The sequence below is a fragment of the Dermacentor silvarum genome, chromosome 2, assembly GCF_013339745.2.
Source record: "Dermacentor silvarum isolate Dsil-2018 chromosome 2, BIME_Dsil_1.4, whole genome shotgun sequence".
NCBI lineage: Eukaryota > Metazoa > Arthropoda > Arachnida > Ixodida > Ixodidae > Dermacentor > Dermacentor silvarum.
The window spans coordinates 225,031,802-225,054,010 of NC_051155.1; the positions used below are offsets into that span (position 1 = coordinate 225,031,802).

Here is a 22,209-nt window from a genome sequence, read left to right on the forward strand (position 1 = left end):
TGACGTTTCGGAATCCGCACGGATACCTTGTTCACAAAGTTTTGGTTCCTACCACTGGTCAGTGACCTCTATTAATGATGCTTTTACCCGAAGACAGTAGTCAACAGGCGACGAGAATTTATAATAAATACGCTTGAATAACAACCCGACCAGACGGCGTTCCATCGAACTTTTCATTACCTACGCTGTCGCTTCATTTCACCATCTGCCTGTAAAATGGCGCCGCCGTGCGCTTTCTGCGCAAACAGATTTGCAGATCCCGTCACTTTACGTAGGATAAAGGTTGTTTTACATGAATCACCGCCTAATCATTGAAATTTAATATAAACACTGAATGCCTGAAGATTATCTACGCGTTAAGCTCATCGCACTAGCCAGCAGCGTCAGAAACCTGAAAGACACGCCCTTTTCCGTTCGAATTAATTTCGTAATGAAATTACCAATGGTGGTAGCTCGAGGGCGCTCACGATCGAGGTCGCGTGTTTCTCGAGGAATAATCATACATCCAAGCGGAACCCCAATAATCGATCACGGCTAGTAACGACTCGCGGCACGGAACCAATCCGCACGTGCTCCGTCGTTCACACGCAAACGGCCTCGGAAATTGCTCAGCCCTCTATGAATGCTTGCTTCCGAAGGCTGCAAGTCATTTGTCCAAAGAATGCTGCAGTCAAACGTTACTGGCATTCAGATTGCAACACATTACGCTTAGTAACCATTACAGGTGTTTAAACAACAGGATTTCTCGGCTTTTATGTGTGTTCTGTGACAGTGTCAAGTTAAATTAACTAAGAAAGGCCCGAAAACGTACGACACGCAAAGAGCAGACTCGATATATGCACTGTCAGTACGGCACACGCGGAGTTTGAAAATCCGCTCGATTACCTGATCCCGGCCGCGGCGGCCGTATTTCTATGGAGGCGAAATACAAGAACGCCCGTGTGCTTGCGTTGTAGTGCACGTTAAAGAACCCCAGGTGGTCAAAATTAATTCGGAGCCCTCCACTACGGCGTGCCTCATAATCAGAACTGGTTTTGGCACGTAAAACCCCAGAAAGAAGAAGTACCTGAGGTATAAAGGTTTCGCAGGGTCTGCTTCAAAGAAGAAAAAGAGAACACGACTCAGCAATATGGAAACGTCGTCTTTACGCTTGCTACCTTGTTTTTAGCCACCAAGTAACTTCTCAGTGGCGTAATCAATACGGGCCCGTCTCCTTAGTTGCTGAAAAGCTCGTATATAAGAACAGCGATGGTCCACCGACCAAGTTTTCCTGGGAGTCACCGGAAGCGGCGTGTCGTGCGGATTCAGCGTTCAGAGGAGTTTCTTGTGAACCGTTGGCGTGCACCAAAAAATAATAATAATAAAGAAAAAATAAAGAAAGAGCACGTAAGGAACGATGGAGGGTGGGCAGCGACGGCTTGCACACCCTCCACACTCCGATCTCGACCCGGCGGGCACATCGACCGGCGTATGTACAACGACGAACGGCGCAGACATGTCCACGCGGAAAGAAACAGCAGCAGCAGCAGCAGCAGCGACAGCATAGAAAGTGAAAGACAAAGACGGACAGTTTAGCGCGACCGCAGGCGTCGAAGACTCGAGTGTCGCGTGACGCGAAGGGGAGCTCATCGGTCGCCCCGAATAGTGAGCTGCTCGGCGGCGTGGGTGAGGAACGAGGGTGGCTGGGGACGAGTGGAGGCGCTTGTGGTGCTGCTGCTGCTGCTGCTGCTGCTGCTGCTTCCTCGCGCCCTCTTCGTCTTCGGCCTCTCGCGTCAACGACGTCGGTCGAGGAGCTGTTTGGCCGGGGCCGAGTCGGGCGGAAAGAAGATGGGGTGGGAGGTGAGCGAGGTGGGGTGCGAGAAGCGTAGAACACGGTCTTCGCATTAGCGGCTCGGCGCCGCACCTGCGGCCGTTCTCAGGCGTCAAAAGGTGGCGGCGGTCGCGCGCGCAACCCCCGCCCCGGGCGCGGCCCCTTCCAATGGTCTTCGCGCGGGTCTCCACCCCCGCAGCCGCGGTTCGAGTCGCGGTCTGGCGCTGCTCCAATCGATGCGGCCGCTGCCGTGAGCGCGCGCCCGATGCCGGGCCAATGGGAGCAGCCAGCACAAAGGGCTCGATCGATGCCGGCGCCGGGGGCAGGACACGGGGGGTGCCCAGGCCACGGTCGCGCCCGATGAAGGGTCGCGCCGCCGCTCGCGGTCGCCGCCGCAGAGAGATCAGGCCGGGACCACCGGGCGCCCCCCGTCACCGCTCTGTCCGCGCAGACTGCCGGTGAGCCGAACGACCGGGTTTTTCTTCGCCCTTCCGAAATCTGAACTGCTTATCCTTCGGGAATAGTTTGAAAGTTCGCATCTCACCTGGATGTAGCCATCAGCTTGTTTTTAAAAGCTCTCCTCCGTAGCTTTGAAGCTGCGTACAGGTAGATGAGAACTTTTCCCTTTCATACGTTTACCTCGATCTTGAGAGTTTGCACCGAATTCATTTCGCTAAACAGCATTCTTGTCCGTGCATTTATGAGTTCACGCTACTTTTTCTCGCCTATGCATGCAACTGTATGTAACTCGAGCACAGTGATGAAGCAGCTGTAGAACATTCACATAAAGTGCGATAAGTACTTGGTTTAAGATCATCCGCCTCCGAGAAACCACGAGACGTGAGCCGTCTCTTAAATTTAGTGCTCGAAATTCTCGACGATCAAACCGCTTGTAAGGGTCGTACAGATGGTCATCGGCGACTAAGCGTTCACCTTTAACCAGAGGCTTTCGATGACTTTTCTTTATTTGCGTGCAGTTGTCGTTACTGGAAAAGAAACTGATACGATTTCGAAATCCATAGCTTTCCTTTCACGGCACGATTAGCGGGTAGTCAGCCACTAGGCGTGTCGAAACGGACCTACTACGACAGAGCAACGAAAAGCTTTTACGCTTTGAGGAACATTGACTGGAAACTGAACCGGTTGCCGTTGAATTATCTGCGTGCGTTGTAGTGGCATCCTGCTTAGTGCTGGGAGTGCCACAGATACTCCAGGGAGCACAGCGCAATCACGTTTTTTTCTAGAAATTAGCGCTGGCCAGATGAAACAGTTGAAGGGATCTCACGAGTCAATTATGTAATGAACCAGCCTTGAAGTAATCACCCCAGCCATCACAATGAAGAATCATTGTAGATATTCAATGCGGCATTTACGGACTTGAATGAAGGTCTCGTGAATCGATTGGAATGTCAACTGTATATAACGTTTGTAAGATACTCTAGAAGTCTGATACGTAGTTTAGTCATTATATCACAAATAGCAATGAGCGCAACATTGTTGCGCTCAACATTGTTGCGCCCCCCCCCCCCCTTTTTTTTTGTGTGCCTTAGGCCAGCTCAGTTAGCACGTGACTTTATAATCTATTTCACTTTTCAAGACGCCATCTTTGTCCTTGTGTCAGACCACAAAGGAAGTACAGGACACCGGCGACTAGCAGTGTATCACGCACTTGGCAAATCACGCAATGCGGGCATTCATTCCACGTTGCGAAAACAAGGCCTGCGGCTCGCACACGTGGGTACGTGAAGCGTTTTCACCTTGACGACAGAGCAGGCAGAACGAGTTTCCCATTGTCAACGTTTGCGTCCTGGTGCTCGTGAAAACAATGACTTCGTTGGCTTTTATGTGGGAAGAAAAAAAAGTAACTTGACGGCGCATGCCAAGTTTCCCACCACGCGCGACGTCCTCCAGTGACAAGCCATTTTTTCCCCCCTATTTAGGCTAGGTCTTCCCAGACTGCTTCGCTTTTGTTCAAGAACACAAGGCGCATTGCTCACTCTGCAAGGCGTGTAAAGTAGATGTCGAAGAGAACTTTCAGCAAATCACGACGTACGCAGTTGAATAGCTTCAGCCCTGGCTCTCACCTCCAGGTTTTCTTAAACTATCTCTCTCTCTCTCTCTCTCCAATATGGTTGAGTACAAGTGTGAGCTCGTCTTCCGTATCAAGCGTCGCTTGATATTCTTGCTCCAAGTCATATGACATAGCGCAAATACCCGCTATAAAATGAAAATGAACATGATACGAAAGGGCCACTTGGGCTCGCAGAAAAGGCAAAAAAAAAAAAAAAAAGCCAGCAAATTATACGACTAATAAATACTTTTTTTATTAAATCATCTCAAACCAAAACGAGTTCAACCTCCTGAAACCTTTGATAACCTAATTTGGCATTAGAGGCAAAGCGAGATTTTACGGTAACTAGTTAATGACGAAAGTAAATAGAAAGGCTTTTTTTTTATATACTGAGAGTTCGTTCCAACTGTATATTCCTTGCCAACTTAATAAAATAAATAAAACTCATCGGCTACAATTCGTAAATTGCAACCTGTGCCGTAAAGTAATTAGTTAAAGCTTAATCAGTGAGTTTTGTTAATTATTCAATTGTGCATTTCGATTTATTTTGCTAGTACTATCCACCTCTTCGAGTTACTGTTCAAAGATTAGAATTCCACATGCTATCTGCCATAGACAATTTTAAAAATTCTGTACACTCTAGGGGGGGGGGGGGGGGGGGATCTGGTATACGTAGCTTAACGCTAACGGCAATGCTCTGTGATGTGAGTTTGCTGAGAACACTGAAATTGCAACACTCTCTGCTCGCAAAAAGCTTACGAACGAAGGCCTTTCTACAACAACATTTCTTGCCGACAACGAACGACCGGACCGATGCGTGGAAGTAATAATTTGCGGCACACATGTATCTGCCAACTACAGCCTTTGTCACAAGTTCAGAAGCCACCACGGTCGTGATCGAAGCTTTCGCCGTTCCACGTGCTCATACCCCGATAGAAGTTTCGCTACCTCTAAGCGGTGTACATATACAGGGTCAATTTTGTCTTCAACCCTGGGCTCCGGAGCCTCAGGCGTGCAACAAAAGCACTGCCATACTGTTTCTGCGGAGGCTCTCACGCACCTGCCAACTCTGCCGAATTTTTTCGCAGGATGTACGAATTTCGACCCGTTTTACGATTTTACGAATGTTGCGTCAAGTTTTGCGAAAAATTAATTTTGTTGGCGAGAATGTTCGCACATCGGTCTCCGTACCTTCTGTTTCAAGTCTTCTGATGCCGAAAGGATGCAAGAGGTATACTTGCTTCGAGTAACTTTATACGAACAAGTTCCTGAAGCAGGTGGACATTGGCAGCCTATAAGTCACTAAAAAAGCCACTCTGATCTAGAAGCAGGTTGTTGTTTGCTGTTATTTGCTGTTCCAAGTTAGTTGCTGCTCGGTGTGCCGTGTCCCAAGTAAAGTTCGCAGGTTGGCAGGTATGCTCTCATCACTCACAGCGTTGCTTCGAAGATTTTGACTGAGCCCCTGATGTTCTTTTGAAGAACAACTGACACGTGCTATCTATCTATCTATCTATCTATCTATCTATCTATCTATCTATCTATCTATCTATCTATCTATCTATCTATCTATCTATCTATCTATCTATCTATCTATCTATCTATCTATCTATCTATCTATCTATCTATCTATCTATCTATCTATCTATCTATCTATCTATCTATCTATCTATCTATCTATCTATCTATCTATCTATCTATCTATCTGCTATTATTACTATTAAAAATGTAAGGAGATGCTGGTGCTTTACAGCTCTGCTCAGACGTGTGAAAACAAAAAGTAGAAGAGAGATATTAGTCAGAGTGAGGTGAACAGAATATAAGCGAAAGAAATTACGGTAGAACCCATCTCACAATATGTATACCGACGATAATGCAATTAGCATTCAAGCAATGTAGTGACACATCATATTGCTGAAGTCATGTTTATATAAAATATGTAGTGGTCATTCTGAGATTTCCGTTGATTCGTCTATATGCTACGTACACTGCCTACAGTGTCGGCCCGCTTTACTATGGCACACGCTCGCCATGGTTGCCAACATAGAGCTTTTCACTATATTACCTAGAGGGAAATCTGGCACTGCTGCGCTGTGGTATGCTTGGGAATGGCGGTATATTGTGACTTCGGATTAGCATCGTTCTCGGAGATCCAGGGACGCCTTGAAGAGGCGTCTGGCATAGGCTTGGCTAGTACCGTTCCGTCTGTCACAATGATTCATTTTCTGCTGAAACAGCACGTAAAAAGCTGACCTACCTTTATTATTACATGAAAACATGCTTTGTTTAATTTTGAGGACTTATTATTGGGATGTACAATTATATGAAACGTAAAAAGTATCAGCTGGCCACTAAAGTTGGAGGACAGACGACAAGATACTCGCTCGCTTTGGAACGACCTGTCGTCTGTTCTTACTTTTCTTCGCTCGATTCTGCATATTCTGCATTGTAAGGTGAGTAAACTTTATTGAGAGATGTAATATGGGTGAATGAAAGCCTTTTATGTAGATTTTATTTTAAAAACGCAGTATTTGTGTAGCCATATCCACTTTTTAGACGAAGCCTCGTACAACACCAGCCAACACAAGCCTCGCAGACACATATCCCGTCATTCCCATGACGACACATCGCCCTTTAAGAAACTCGCATAGACGGTGGCACCAGATTGCCCTCTAGGTGTAATAGGGAGAAACTCTGTGGTTGCCAATGAACATGGCGGCATTACAACGACTGTGTGATGACAACGCAATAACGACAGTGGAATTACGACGAAGGAGTGACGTCGATGAAATTACAAAGGCGGCATGACGGCAATGAGATGACATTACTGAAGGGATGACGATGGTAAAACGACATCATGACGGCATGACGGCATGACGGCAATGGTATGACGACGACTATGTGATGGCGATTCCGTGACTACGACAGCATGACGAGAGTGGGAAGACGAAGTTAGAATGACGATGACAGAGTGACCGCGACGAAATGACCACGACTGTATGACAGCGAATGCACGGCGACTACTGTGTGACGACCACGCAATGGCGACGGTAGCCTGATGAGTGCATGATGACGATAGATAGATAGATAGATAGATAGATAGATAGATAGATAGATAGATAGATAGATAGATAGATAGATAGATAGATAGATAGATAGATAGATAGATAGATAGATAGATAGATAGATAGATAGATAGATAGATAGATAGATAGATAGATAGATAGATAGATAGATAGATAGATAGATAGATAGATAGATTCAAAACGCTTGAAGTAGGCAAAGAATGCTAATCGCATTAAAGACAAGCCGTTGTTCTGGCACGTCCACCTACGGACCCTCTCACATTTCTATTCTTTTGTTCCACTCTCCCTGTGCATTATGAAAAATGCATCCGACCACACACTCTTCTAATAGGATCCCTCTTCTTCCTATGAAAACAAAGTAGATATGCTCTCCACGCCCCATATCCATGATTCCTTATCGATTACATTGAATTCCCCCGTATGCATGTTCCCGCATAATTATATAAGGTTATATGGAATTGTGGATATGTGGCATATGGGAATTCCCGTTTTTATTCTCTTTCTCTTGACAAGGTCTGCGCGAGCCACGACGCCTGAAGTGTCTCTTTTTCTTTTTCGTTTAGCTGCTTTTTCTTGCTCTCTTCCTTGCGCCGAACTACTCTTTTCTACCTCTACCTCACGCTCAATCTCCGTTTGCAGTTGTGAGGGGAGCATAGCGCGGGCGTCTCCTCCTGGAGATGCAAAAAAATTGCGCATTGATTTCTTTTTAAAATTGTAATAAATATCCCTCCCTCTGTCCTTGAGATCGAAGCAACGAGTCTTCCTTCCTCGAAGCACAGCCCATTTCCTGTTTCCGCGCAAGGGCGTAGACGAGCTTTGTGCTAGAGCTCTACATAGAGGATTTCGATTCTGTTTATCATTTACTCGCGGCGCAGCGAGCAGATTCTCCTTTCATGGTGGCCGAATGTTGATGGAGGCAGAACACAGCAACGCCCCCGCCCCGACAGACGCCTCGGCGGAGCTCTAAGGGTCAACTGGGTGGCATGAATCATATCGGGTCATGCCGTTCGAAAATGTGTTCCAGTGAACGGAGCTGTCTGGCGGCGGAGCACGAGACTTGACAAATTTTGCGCACGTTCTGTCAAAACACCTCTGTACAGCTTTGGCAGAACCTGGCGTTGCTACAGATTTGATTCAGCTTAGTATTAGTGTCTAGCTGTTCATTAAACACGAGAGAGCTTCGGCTGCATTAGGTGCCAGCCTACTTGAGCACAAGTTCATACTGCCATTGTATGATGTGAGTTATTTGTACTTTTTAGAAAAGATTATATTATTCTTATCATCACTTGCATGAAATCACATAAACGCTCCACATACGAGATAATGGCAATCAGGTTAGCTATAGGCGCCTGAAAGAGACAACACGCTTGAAAGAGAGAGAAAATAGTCGCGTTATACGGTAAAACACATCATCGCCAAATATAACACAAAGCACTAAATAAGCAACGATTGGTTCAGCCATTTGTGATGCAGAGTCACAGAAGACAGGGTTAGCTGCGCAGATAATGATAAAGTTGAAATGGGCATCTTTGCGAGCTTGTTTAATCTGATCGAAGCGTTGGGTGCGTGTGACATTGCTTTGTATAATTTGTCTCCTCTACGAAGTGTTGCTATGATCCAGTGACTCGACCTTTTTTTTTTTTTTCTGCCCTTGGATTTCAACGTATGTCGCGCTGACGTTGGAGCAGAAGCCAAAAAAAAAAAAGAAAAAGAAAAAGAAACTTCCGCGAAGGAAAGTGCTAGATTTGTCCGACAGTGGGAAACTGAACTATTGACCCCGGGGCCAGCACGTGCTTGAACTGGGCGAGCTCATCAGCGAGCCATGAACAAAGTGCGCACTACTGTGCTCTATAAATGCGTTAGGGCGCATGCGCCAACCCCTCTCAAAGACAAAGCGCGAATCTCTTAGGTATAAGTGCTTAATAGGCGTAACGTGGACAATTTAAGGTGGCAGCTGACCGTTTGCCTTGAAAATAAGGGCACCTAATGACTTGAGTGGCTATATGAAACCGGGTCGAGAAGTGAATGGCGCGGTCTCGAAACAAACCCGAGTAAGCTCCCGCTGTGTGACCAGAAATAACCCATAAAGAAGGGGAAGTCTCATCTAATCAGCTTACTCGCAAACTTGGCTCATCGCAATCGATAGTGTATAGTGTATATACTCTGTGCCTAAGGCAATGCGTACACGTTGGGAAGGTTCTTGTGTGTGTCAGCGATGGCCCGATTCGTTTCGTGAACGTGATTGTGAACTTATCGCACGAACTTTCCTTCAATTGTTTGAATGTATGTCACTCTCGCTTTGTTCTTCGTCGAGTGTTTTCTTTCTAACCAGCTAAACAAGTTCGTTGAGACTTCAGTTCATCCGCAATCGACAGCGTACTCTTTTCCTTAAGTAATTCGCACACGTTGGGAAGGTGGCCCCTTCTGTTCAAAATAGAGATTGGTAATTAATTGTATATAGTTCACCATAATTGATTACCTTGCCCTCCCAATTGACAATTAATGGTGTTGGTAGTACCATATAGCATGTTAGTCGCCGGAACGTATTTATGCCCCGCCCCCTCCCTACAATGTAGTCCGTCGTTTCCCGATAACGTGTTAACTAGGCCTGAGCCGACGCCGCCGAAATCCATGATGTCATGGCGATGCGGGAACTTCAAGGCGGCGGCGCCACCCATATTTCGATTTTGCATATTTTCTGGCTTAGCAAGTTTAATTAAACATTTAATTAAATTCAGGCGTTTTCGTGCGAAAACACGGATACAATTATGAGGCACACCATTGCGGGGCACTCCGGACTACTTTTTACCACCTGGGGTTCTTTAACGTGCACCCAATGCACGGTACACAGGCGTTTTTGCATTTCGCTCCCATCAAAGTGATTCGATCCCGCGTCCTCGGGCCTAGCAGCGCATCGCCGAGCCAACTACTCCACCATGGCGGGTGGCTTACCAAGCTTCCTCTCGCTGTGAAAGTGGCTGTTTTAGCATTGTAGAAGGGTAATTTACTAATACAGCTCAATATAGTATTTTTTTACCCTTTAATGTCCCCTGAAAAGGTCGAAAAGGGGCGTACTGCGTCCGTGCTTTTCGTTACCACGTCGAAATCGTCAAGTCGTCGTCGTCGTCATCATCATCATCGTAAAGTCGTCGTCTTCATCGTCGTCAGGTGACTGCGTTATCCACAGCTTCTCGTTCGCTACATGGTGAAGAATAAAACAAAGTTTTGTAAACAAACACCCCTGGAGATCAAACTCATGCCCCTGAAGGAATGTGAGCATGTTGGGGACCTGGACGCTCTATATAACTGCGCTATTACGACACTTCGAAGCTCGCGGAAATATTACTGCTGGGTTTTGCGCGCTACGCATACACGGAGTGTGTAACGGATGTGTGTGCCTGTATTTCGGGGGCCACAGCGGGTAATACGATAGCGGTGCAAGAGACGATGCCGCGTGCATCGCGAGAAAAATAAGTCATTAGGAAGTGTTAGAAATGGCACGCCCAAACGGCTTTGCACACGCGAAGGCCCAAACTTCATTGTAGGCCCTTCGCGTTCATTTGGACTATCTTTGAGTTCTTTTGTGAGCCCGGCGGTTTGCGTCCCCTAACTTTGGGTGCGCAAAATGTAAAAGTTCCTATTTTTGGCAAGGCGACGGCGTTCGGCTGTGGCAGTGCTGGTGTCGCAGCAAAGGAGTTCAAAACCGGGCGAATCGTTGAAGTCTGCAGATCTCCTGCGATTTGTCCCGACGACTTCGTTGAAAAAGCGCATTGTCACTTCTTTCGTTGTTCCTTACAATATGTATATATTGCTTATCTACATACATAGCCTATAATATATCCTACCGGAGTCTCGTAAGTTCCGCTGCTCCCCATCGTATAGGTTGCATCATGCGTGGATCGCTCGTCTACGCCATTCATTTGCTGCCCGCCAACCTCCTCTTAATTCGTACCTCGATTTGTCTTGGAATTGGGACATATATCAGCACCCGAACAATAGGCTAAATTCCTTGACGCATGGCACGTCACATTCAAGGTATCCCCCGTGAACACAGCGAACATCGCGACAGCATATACCGTGAACGACGCGGTCGGTGTTCATTGTTCTTCTAGCGCTAAGAACCGCTACGTAGAAGAAAGAGAAAAAAAATCTAGTTTGTTGTAGATTAATTATAAACAGCGCCACAAACCGAGCACAGAGAGACGAGAGACAGCGCACCGTCCTTAAAACGCCTCTTAAATGCATTTTCAACTGCATTTAATATTGCTTAAAACCGACTTCAAGTCAACGCACGGTTTGTCGTCATCATTTTGTTCGCGCTCCCCGCATGGCGCTGTCTCTACGTCAAACGTCCTAAATCGGCGACAAAACAAAGTTGACGCGACGCCACTTTGTAGGATAAAAGAAAATGGGAGAAACAAAAGAAAAGGAAGGAAATGGCCAAAACTGACAAAAAAATAGAGCATCAAAACTGAAGCTTTATGCCTTCCCAGCCAGTATCCACACAGCACACCCATCCGCCCACCCCCTACCCTTACTCCCTCTTGTTTCTTGACACACAGCGCCAGCCACCGTATTCCACACCCACGTGTGACATTTTTCGCTCTCAGCTTGTCGATCCGTAGAGGGATGGAGAAGTTGAGGGGCGGCGGCGGAGGAGAGGTGAACACTTTGTTTGCACCCGTGACGCTTCACCGCCACGCGTGCAGCTCGAGCTCTTAACGACGGCGGCGGCGGCGGTAGTGGGCGTCGCATGCAACGCGTGACTCGGCGGCTCCCGATCCCTTTGCCGCCTCTTTTTTCTACGCGCGTGCGGATCGTTGCGCTCACGCAGTCGTCGTTCGAAATTCGTTTCTCTTCAGCAGAGGCGCCAGATCGTTCGCTCGCCGCTCGCTCCGGGCACGCGATGCTGTCTCCAGCGGAGGGCGCCGCTAGATCGATGTCCGGACACGCGCGTGATGCAATCGACCGCACGCGCTCTGGCGATGAGACCGTCACGCCAGCCAGCGCTGCTTGGCTTATAACGCGCGGCACTCGCACGAGCGCTGCGACGCGGCCGCCCGATAGGAATTTCCGAGCAGCTTCGCCGCACGGCACCGAAGAGATGGAACGGTGTCACCTTGCAGAGGGAAGAGTGGATGTGAGGAGGGGAGGAAAGCTCGTTGCTCGCGCGGACGAATGGCAGATATACTTTCGGCTGGAGAAGAGGGTCCGGCACTTCCGTGGAGCACGTAAGTCAAAAGCGTGCGCGAGCACGCTATCGCAGTTTAGTCAGTGCATTTGTCTATCAAAAGTCGACGGGAGAAGTTGAAACGGAAAAAAGGAAAAGCTTCAACAGCGTGCTGCGGAGAAACGAGAAGAAAAGCAAAACATAAATGATGGAATATGAAAAGAGACTGAGACAACATATGAAGGTTTAGTTAGGTTTAGTCACACGTGCAAACAACGCGCACCGTTAGTCGATCATTCTGATGGACGACTGTTTGTACTGAACTTTGTTACACCTAGGCTTTCTCTCTCCGGGCATTTCAAACGTAATTTGCCAAAGGGGGTATGCACTAACGTCACTGAGGCATCCATACTGTTGTGCAGCCCGCAAAATCAAAATTACGAATAGGACAAAAATATGGTGCCTCCATGTGATTTCAACTGAATACTCCCTTTATACGGCGTTTGGAGCCATATGCTTCTCAAAACGGGCAGAATAAAAAAAATGTGGGCAGCTTGCACTAGTGGTGCAAAGCTGGAGTAAACAGCGGAGCTGGTGATCGACCTAGCTTCTTCCAGGTTTTACTAGGCTTGGCTAAGTTTTGCTAGGAAACGATAAGTGCTGCACGGTATTCCGAATCGGCTCGCCGCCAACGCGCAGATTCTCGCTTGGCCGTGCGACACGCTTCAAGATGAGCGGCTTCTTCTTCGGCTGTCCAGGTCTTCTTAGGTCGTCCCATGTCAAGGCTACATGTACTCGCCACAGAGTCAACGAGAGTTCTGCCGCCGTGGCGGCGACTCCGAGCTTTATCTCCTCGGTGAAGTCCAGGTCAAGCTGCGCCTCCACACTTGTCGGGGCGCGGCTGGTCGAAACCTGCCCAGCCGCCGCCAGAGGCGCCTGCTGCAGTCACGGACACCGCGCGCGTTCGGCGCGAACGCGGGGAAACGGGGAAACGCGGACGGCGTCGGCAGCAGCTCTGTGCGTTGCCTTGTTGGTGCTGCTACAATTTCCTTCTCTCTCTCATTTTCTCTTTCTCTCTCCCGAGCATAGCGCGCCCCGCGCGCATGCTCTCCTTACCTCTCCTTAACGTACCATGTCAAGGCAACATGTGCATAGCACGGAGAGGAGGTGAAGCACACGCTGCTACGCGAGCTGGTTGCTATAGGGCAACGCGCGGTGACGTCATCGCCAGGAGCAGTTTTTGTTCGCACTACGCGGCGCAACCAAGAGCTTAAACAGCTCCGCTGTTAAAATACTAATGGGACACCACATTTCCAACTGCGTCACGTCCGACTTATCTCTAAATAGCGTTCAAAATTTCTTGACCTCACCGAAATATGTCACAGCCGAACACTTGAGCAGATGCATCGTGACCGATGTTAACTGCACCATTTACGACTCGCAGACAGTTGCGCAAGCGACGTGGGATGTCTTTCGATTGCGTCACCGTGGAAACTTTCGGTCGAGCTGAAGTTTCCACCGATTTTTCCCTTGGACGAATGTAAATATTGCTCGAGTTCTTGGGAACGTGTGTAGCTTTGGTGGCAAGTTTTTAGGTCGTAGCATCGCTGAAATAAACGTGCGACATAACTGAGCGTGTCCCATTCCCGTTCACGGAGCAAGCGGTACACGGCATTCTTCCATTCGACCCTTGCGCATGAAGCGTTTGTTCCCCGAGTGGCACACATCGACTCCCTGAAAGCCAACGTATAGCGACCCTGCAGCTCTCAACACAAAGAGAGGCAACGAAGCTCACACGTAGCCGTAATCGTCGGCACTATGCGTGGTGAGGGCTTGCAACAAGAGACAGCTTATATACCCTCGTATACCATATAAGCTGCACTTTCCTTCGCGGTGGGACCCACACGCGGCACCCGGTAATCGACACGCGCACGCCAGCAGCGCGCACACGCAAATGAGAAAGAAGCCGTGTGCCCTTACACCGCAACGAGGCCATACAAAACTGCTTCCCCGCATGCGACAACACACCAATCGACCGCGTTGAGAGGATCGAGTTCGCACTTGTCCTCAACACGCTTTGGAGCTAAGCGCCGCTCGTCGGGCCACAAAAACACAAGTAGCAGCCCGCCAGAGCCGCCGATCGCGGTTGCTGGGGCCGTGGGTCCGGGCCGCGGCTGAGACAATGGCTCTCCAGGTGCGACTCATCGAGCGCGCCGCGGTCAGCGGCAGGACCTGGCATGGACAGTGCAGTCCCCGCTTGTCCCAAGGCGTGACCGCTTCGGCCCCGCAGCTCAGCAGTCAGTTTTGACGGAAGGCCGCGCCGCCGACAAAAAAAAAAAGAAAAAGAAAAAGAAGAAAAAAAACCGCTGCGGCGGCGGCCGTGGCCGCCACCGCCGCCTTCCGAGGCAGTCGTGGCGGCACGCGAACATGGCAGTGGCGTGAGGAACGCGAGTGCGCGCGCTGAAAGGGCTGCTACGTTTGCCTGAGCACGAATAAAGCGCTGGCGCCCGTGCACACCGCACCGCGACACATGGGGGCGTCTCGCAGCCGGACGTGCAACGAGTCGCCCACCGGCGCTCGCTTATTGAAACGCCATGACCGCGGGGTTTGTGATATTGAAAGCGTAAAATAAGAACGATTGAGGGCACGCCAACCACAGAAAAGAAATTAACTGACTACAAAAGAGAGATACACTCTTGACTCTTCAGCGCGCACGCCGCGTAGTCTTGAACTTGAATGGCTGGCGAGGGGCCGACGCGGTGGGCGGGAACGGCGTCGGCAATTGAAGACCGTTATATGAGCGCCTGACCGTAATAAGGTCGTCCTGCTCTGTTTGATGACGTCCGAGATCCAAACAGCCCAACTGAAGCTGTCTGTGAAGTCTTTTTTAGCAGGGTGCAGTTAGTTACGCATGCAAAGATTCGGCAGAGGGGTTCTTGCTGACATCTAACCCCCAGTGGCGTAGCCAGGAATTTTTTTTTTTCGGGGAGAGGGGGAGGGACTTGCCCAGTGTGCCACCCCTTGGCTACGCCACTGTACACCCCTCCTCCTCTTCCAACGCGTCATCCTCGCTCTTTTTGCAGGCCATTATACGGGTCCATGCGCGAACACACCTTGCACACCTTCGCGTGCATAGGTTGTCAATGCCGGTTATATGCCATTCTGTCACAGTTCAGGGAGAACACGAAACAAGTTTTCTCGAAGCTGGGCAGAAGGTGCGCCAGTAGCTGGCACGGCTTCCTTCAGTTGACAGAGTCCCAATGAATGAAAGTAGAGCGCAAGAATATTTTGCGGAAATACAATGTCTTGATCCATTGTTAAGTGCCATTGAGAGTCATATTCGACTTGGCTCCAGGTGACTACATGTGTACGCAGTTGTGCCTGTAAAGGACCACATTTAACTTCGCCTTCAACTTTATTAAGGACTTCTTTTCCCGTGTGTAATGTGCCCTAAAAAGATGATAGGCTAATGAGAAAAGATGGACAACTTATTCGCAATATCATTCGGAAGTATCTGCCAGGCGTGTTCAGAACACCATCCGGAGCTGGAATGACCGGGGCTTGAAAAAGAACACCAGAGAACGCGAACCATTTGCACGTCACGAAAGCAATTCGTTCTGCATCCAACACCATCATTTTTGCGCATATACTTTGCGCTATTGTTTCGGGCGTGGCTTTTGATCGCGTAAAATTTCTCGCGGTGGCTTAAATCATTCGCGCGTACAAAAAAAAAAAAAAAAAAAAAAAACACAACATTGAACAGAGAGCACGACCAAAAAAAGAAAGGGGGGGGGGAGTTTAACCCATTGCGCCACAAACGCATTCGCAGAGAGCTACACAGACGCGCCTTATATATCTAACACTCCTCCGTGTACCCGCGCTCTTGCTCGGGGCGGTGCCGCCGCCTATGAGCAGAAAAGAGAAGTACTGCATTATGACACTAAAGCCCGGGATACATGGAGCGAACTTTCTCGACGAACTTCACGCGTCAAGTAACGACGCGGCGACACGACGCAGGATGTTTGCTGTGTTGCAATACATGCGGCGAACGCCGCCGCGCGTTGGCCGCCCGCTTCGAACTGAATTTGGCGTTGTCCTTGTAGAATTCACTTAGTTGGAAGCAAATGACTGCGTAAACGGCTTTCGCTTAGTCTCAGGCCGCTTCGACGACAGAGTATTATGGATAACCTTGAGTAGTTTTCGAGATCGCTTCTCGTTTCGAACGCGTCTAAGCCTAGCGAAAGAAATATCCGATGCCAACGCCATCTATCGGGGAAGTCGGGAGATAGGCATGACGACAGCATGTGGCCTCTGAGATCAGAAGATTTCTGTTGAAGGTTGTTGTAGAGAGCTTGCACTGCTTGTCTGTTTCCTCGCAGATCAGCGGATATGGGATGTACAAATACAACGCGATTCCTGAGAGATCATACTAGGAACTACTCAATCGGTGCAGAGACATGCAGACACGGCAACACCAACGCGATTGCAGACGACGCGAAAAGGCGCGCGCGCGCGAAACACCAGCATGCATTGCGACCGGAACTAGTGCCTCCTGATTGGCTGTCGTCCACCGCTGCGCGCTAGACGCTTCCGGCGGCGGCGTTCGCCCGACGAAAATGTTTGGACAGGCAGATCGGCTGCGGACGGCAAATTTCTTGACGCCGGCCGTCGGACGTTCGCCGCCCAGAACGCGAACCATTTGCACGTCACGAAAGCAATTCGTTCTGCATCCAACACCATCATTTTTGCGCATATACTTTGCGCTATTGTTTCGGGCGTGGCTTTTGATCGCGTAAAATTTCTCGCGGTGGCTTAAATCATTCGCGCGTACAAAAAAAAAAAAAACACAACATTGAACAGAGAGCACGACCAAAAAAAGAAAGGGGGGGGGGGATGCCTTCTTCTCTCAATAACAATGTGTCCTTGAACGCTTTAGTGCTTTTTTTTTTCTTCTCCACTGCCGTCTTTAGTGTACAAAACGACGGCCACCCGCCGAGGCCTTGTATGGAAGCAGTCTCTAATGGCTGCTTCACGCAAAGTAGATTGTCCGTTCACTGAACGAGGCGCCGGAGGGTGCCACTGTCACGAAGTGGGGCACGGCGTGGCCAGTTCCGTCACTCAATGACTGCAGGGGAGACGAAAACAATCCTTCTTTCGAACCGTTTTAGTTTCAATGGCAGACGAAGACAACATCATCAACAACAAAAGGTGTTTCTTTCCCGGAAACTAGAGCACTTGGTCGATTAGGATTCAATCCTTTTTTTTTTTTTTCACCGCTTGGAGAAACGACTACGCTTTGCGAATGCGTAGTAATGAGGTACGCTAAGGAGGCAGTTAAAACGGACCGCTAAATCAGTCTGTACTGGTAGATTAGCTCATTCGAGGCTCTCTGTGGCATTTCTTCGGTAGAAAGAAGTTCTCCCGTTATCCGCTATTAGCGGATAAAGCTAATAAGCGGATAACGGCGCCTCGTTCAGTGAAGGGACAATGTACTTTGCGTGAAGCAGCCATTAGAGACTGCTTCCATACTTATGCTTAAAATTTTTGCCCCCACATTGCAGCATCCACGACTTCACGGTGACCACGCGGATTCCACGAATTTTTTGAACATTTAGCGTATTTGTTTTCTACTTGAGAAAAGCCCGAAAATGTTTCGAAGTAGTGTTTCCTTTCTTCTTTTTTTATATTTTTGATCAGTTTCGAGCGGCAATGGATCCCAGATACGTCTTTATTCCCGAAGGAATATAAAGGGATACTAGGGAAATACAGGTTGAGCTATGTTAGTTCATTTCGCTTATATAATACAAAAAAAGACACGCCTACCTCGGTAGAAGGCTTGATAAGCAGTAAAAGACACAATATCGACAAAAAGGGCGGCAACGCTACTTTCCGCAACAGCCTCTCCATGACGTCATTGATGTTGACATCGTGATTGGTAACTGTATTAACTTATTGATAACTGTGTTGTAGTCTAAAGCGGCCAAAGACTTGAAATTCGCAAGTTTCGAGAAGGTTTACTGTGTTCCCAACGACCCAAATACGTGAAATCACGTTTCAATTCATGACATCACGCTGACGAAGCAGCGCTGTACTTTAGGCGCTAAATAATAAGAAATGAAGCTTAAATTGCGTTTCTTGTCTAGTAATCAACCTCATTACCACGTGTTGGTGCTGGGACTTAAAGGTGGCGTCGTCATTTATCTACAACTTGCTTTTTCTTTTCTTTTTTGTGTGTATTTTCCGACATATACTAAGACCATGTTCACGGAATGATTGACATATCTGCAATTATAGAAGTGTAGTGTACTACCTCTGATTAACCTGTTACTTCTTGTTAGTGCAACCCAGTTGCTTGCCAGTTGAACGAACATGCTAAACCAGGATATATAGACTTATACGCTGCTGCTTTCAGAGCTCTTCTATTGTGTTTCGCTGTAAAAGTTTACCCGTTTAACGAATAAATTTAATGAAGAACTTCCTGAATTTCACGCTGCCTATAGCTTGCCTGTGCAACGTCATAGGTATTCCTTATTTTTTCTTTCCCCCTTTTCTTCAGAAAGCGTCGTTAAAAACGGTCATGTTACTTTCTTTCTCGTTTAAAAATTATATGCATTATTTTTAAGTAGTTCGCAATTACCCAGCCTCAACCAGACGTCGCCAGCAGTACTTTGATCCAGCATTGTTCTTTCATATACCGAAAAAGATCTTTCTCATTCTTGACAGTTGCATACGTATATTTTTTATTAATAAATGTATTTAAGGAGAGGTTGGTGCCTATATGTGGCGCCGGCTACTCCTCTTCTCTTACATGATAGTTGTCGTCGGAAACTTGTCAACAATCACAAAACTGGACTAATAAACACATGGACGAACATTCACGTACTAAGTCTTAACTGCAATATAAATAAATGTTCGCGCAACAGAAGAGTTCACATAGAATAAATACTCACAAAGCCGAAGTGTTCACAAGCAACACATGAGTTCATGTATTGAATAAAACCAAGATGTTCACACAGAAGATGTTGGGCACTTGCGAATTAGTCCCTCTTGAATGCCGCGCTCTAAATACAACAGTCTTTCTTGTACGCAGACACAAATGCTACATGAACACGAAGACACTATAAACATGTAATCAAGAGTGCCTGTTAATAATAACAATGCGAACAATAACTGTTATCATACTTAGTATTTTTGTGATATTTTTGATTCCTCCAAAAATTGTACAAAGGCGCGCGTAGCGATGTTTTTGAAGTTTTTCTGTCGGCCATGGACCCAAAATTTTTCCTAAGGATAGTTGCCGTCTATCAAAACCATGTAGTTTTTCCTAAAGCTTCTTGCGGGGAGCATCATGTTTTTTTATAGTGTAGAAGAAGGTGTTCTATGTCTTCTTCAGCCTCTTCACATGATCATGTACCACTGTTAGTTTTTCTTATCCTATACAGGAAGATTTTCGTATAGGCAGTGCCTAGCCGAAGCCTATAAACTGTTGTTTCAACAGATCGGCCAATTTTAAACGGAATATTGAATTCTATTCCCGGGTCAATATTACATAATTGAGAGTTCTGCGCATAATTTATGAACCAAGTTTCCCTGGCCAATCTACCGCATAGTTTGTTCAATAAACATCGCGCATCTCTCGTTGCCCTAAAAGAACTAGTGATAATTAATTCTCTTGATGCGCTGCACGTGCCATGTGATCAGCTGTTACATTTCCTATGATTTCACAGTGACTTGGAATCCACTGGAAAATTATGTCGTGTTGTATATCTTTCGCTATGGCGTATGTCTTCTCTATTTCGTATGTCAATGTGCTGCATACGTACTGTTCAAGAAGCTTAATCTACCGGTTAAGCTTATCTTAACCCTTTCTTTCATAGCTGCCCCAGCATTACAGTCCCATTAAGTGCTTACAACTGGTATATTGCAATACATGTCGTAAAGTAAGTCATTAAAAACTTAATTTCTAAAGTTCTGTCACTTAGTTGATTATGTATTTCTATTTCTCGTGCAAATAATGTCCGCCTCTTCGAGTGATCCAGTTCAAGGATTAGAATAGCGCCATCAGCCACAGGCAACATAAACATATCCCATGATAGAATGTGTAAGCGCAACTGAACGAGGACGTAGAAAATGTTTTTTTCGGTCTGAAAAGAAAAAAGAAAAACCTGGCACATACATAAAGGTTCGTCTTTTATAAACACACATTCGTATTAAGTCACAGTCATCTCCTTATAAAATGCTCTTGAAGGTAAAGGTAAAGCAAAAACAACGAACACAACTAATCTGTTGCACCACGTGCCAAGCAGCTTCTTTTCTTTGTTGTGCAAAGATATTGAGGCATTACTGATGTGATCATTAGTCTTGAGTATGAAAAACGGCTCACCTATTTCTCGCGCTAGGCTGTTTCTGCTTTTTGCCAGAATTCTGATCTCTCGGAATCGTCGCTAACAGCGGCACGAAATGCTGCTCGCAGGCAAGTATTGCACGCACCTTATCCGGAGGGAGCGGACGCTTAGCCAGAGGGAGCGGGCGAACCTCACGTTGCCTCCGTAATCCGCGAATGTTTTCGTAGCGCAAATCACCAAAAACCACGCGAAACTGCACACTAAGGGACTCAGATCGTTCCCAGGAACAAGTGGACACCGAAAAACAGGTGGGATTCCCATTTTTCAAGCGTATACATTTCTTTTGGTCGGACCTCATGGCGCGAGAGCCGCGAGGTCGCGCGCCGTAGAGCCGCCTTCCTCAGCAATTACCGATCATTCTCTCAATAATGGAAGTCACCGTTGAGGGGCGCCGCATAACCGAGGAAGAAATGGATATAAGCGAGGGATGGAAGGAGGTCAGGCACAGAAGATCAGACCGGCAAACCTCCCAACATCGCGAGAGCACCTTGTCGCCGACGCGCGGCCGGACAAGCGCAACCGTAACCACAGGAAAGCAAGGCTAGAGCAGATACGCAAGGCAAGCAGGATGCCACATTTGCCAAGAGGGGATTACAAGATTGTGATCAGACTATGTGGAGGACTCAAAATATCCGAACATGGTATAGTTCACATAACAGCGGCGGTACAAGATGCGGCAGGCACCTCTCGAGACGAAAGGAGCGAGGATATCGTCTGCCCCAACAATTATCAAAATATCCTAATCGTCAGTACATCGGATCAAGAGCATGCCAACAAATATCAGGAAGTAGCACGTGTCAAGATTCAAGACAAATTTTACGAGACCAATGCTTACGAGACGGTGCCGGGCATGACGACCAAAGAAGTCATCAGAGGAATCGCACTCGACGAGGGCCCAAGAGACATCACCGCAGCGGTGGTTACGAAGAAAATCCCAACGGCGATAGCAGCAAAGAGAATCAGTAATACTACCACAGTGATTGTGCTCTTTGAAGGACACAAAATGCTCACGTCCGTCCGATACAGGGCAGCGCGGCTCCGATGTTCCTTGTACCGGAAACAAGTGTATTTCTGTCACCAGTGCAACAAACTTGGACACAAAGGAGATGTATGTCCCCACCCCGACAACAAGATTTGTGCTGGATGTGGAACAGCAAACCCAGACAAAAACCATAGGTGCCAACCTAAACGCCAGTTATGCGGCGAGGACCATCCATCCGCAGATAAGACGTGCAAAGCCAAATTCAAGAAGCCCTTCATCGTTAAACAGAGACAATGGCAAAGACTGCAACGAGAACTACAACAAGAATATGAAGACGCTACCTCAACAGAAGACAGGGCAGAGTCTCGCGGAAGGCCAAACACCAGGGAACGACGCTCCAGATCGAGAACAAGGTCTCCATCCACCCCCAGATCCTTATCCCGGTCCGGCTCCAGGACACCGGGGACACGACCAGGATCCAGATCCAGAACTAGGCCACCCGCTTCAGCAAACACGACAACCACGGTGAGCTGGGCAGACGCGGTCGATAGCGCGCGCCCGGGGGCTGGCGGGGACACTGCCATTAATAACAAGATAAAGGAGCTAAAACACGAGAACGCGCAGCTGAGGATTACGCTAGCACGTATGAGCGATGAAATCAAAAATATCAAGGAAGGAAAAAGCCAAT

The 22,209-nt window shown here is 47.7% G+C and overlaps 1 protein-coding gene across 1 annotated transcript in view; it reads left to right on the plus strand.

Annotated features, from left to right (window-relative positions):
* Positions 1-2,210: 2,210 nt before the first annotated feature.
* Positions 2,211-22,209, plus strand: part of LOC119442756 (nuclear receptor subfamily 2 group E member 1-like) — a 53,098-nt gene continuing 33,099 nt past the window's right edge. Inside the window, exon 1 of the mRNA XM_037707759.2 lies at positions 2,211-2,268. The gene's annotated coding sequence lies outside the window, so the exon portion shown is untranslated. The remainder of the gene's footprint in view (positions 2,269-22,209) is intronic.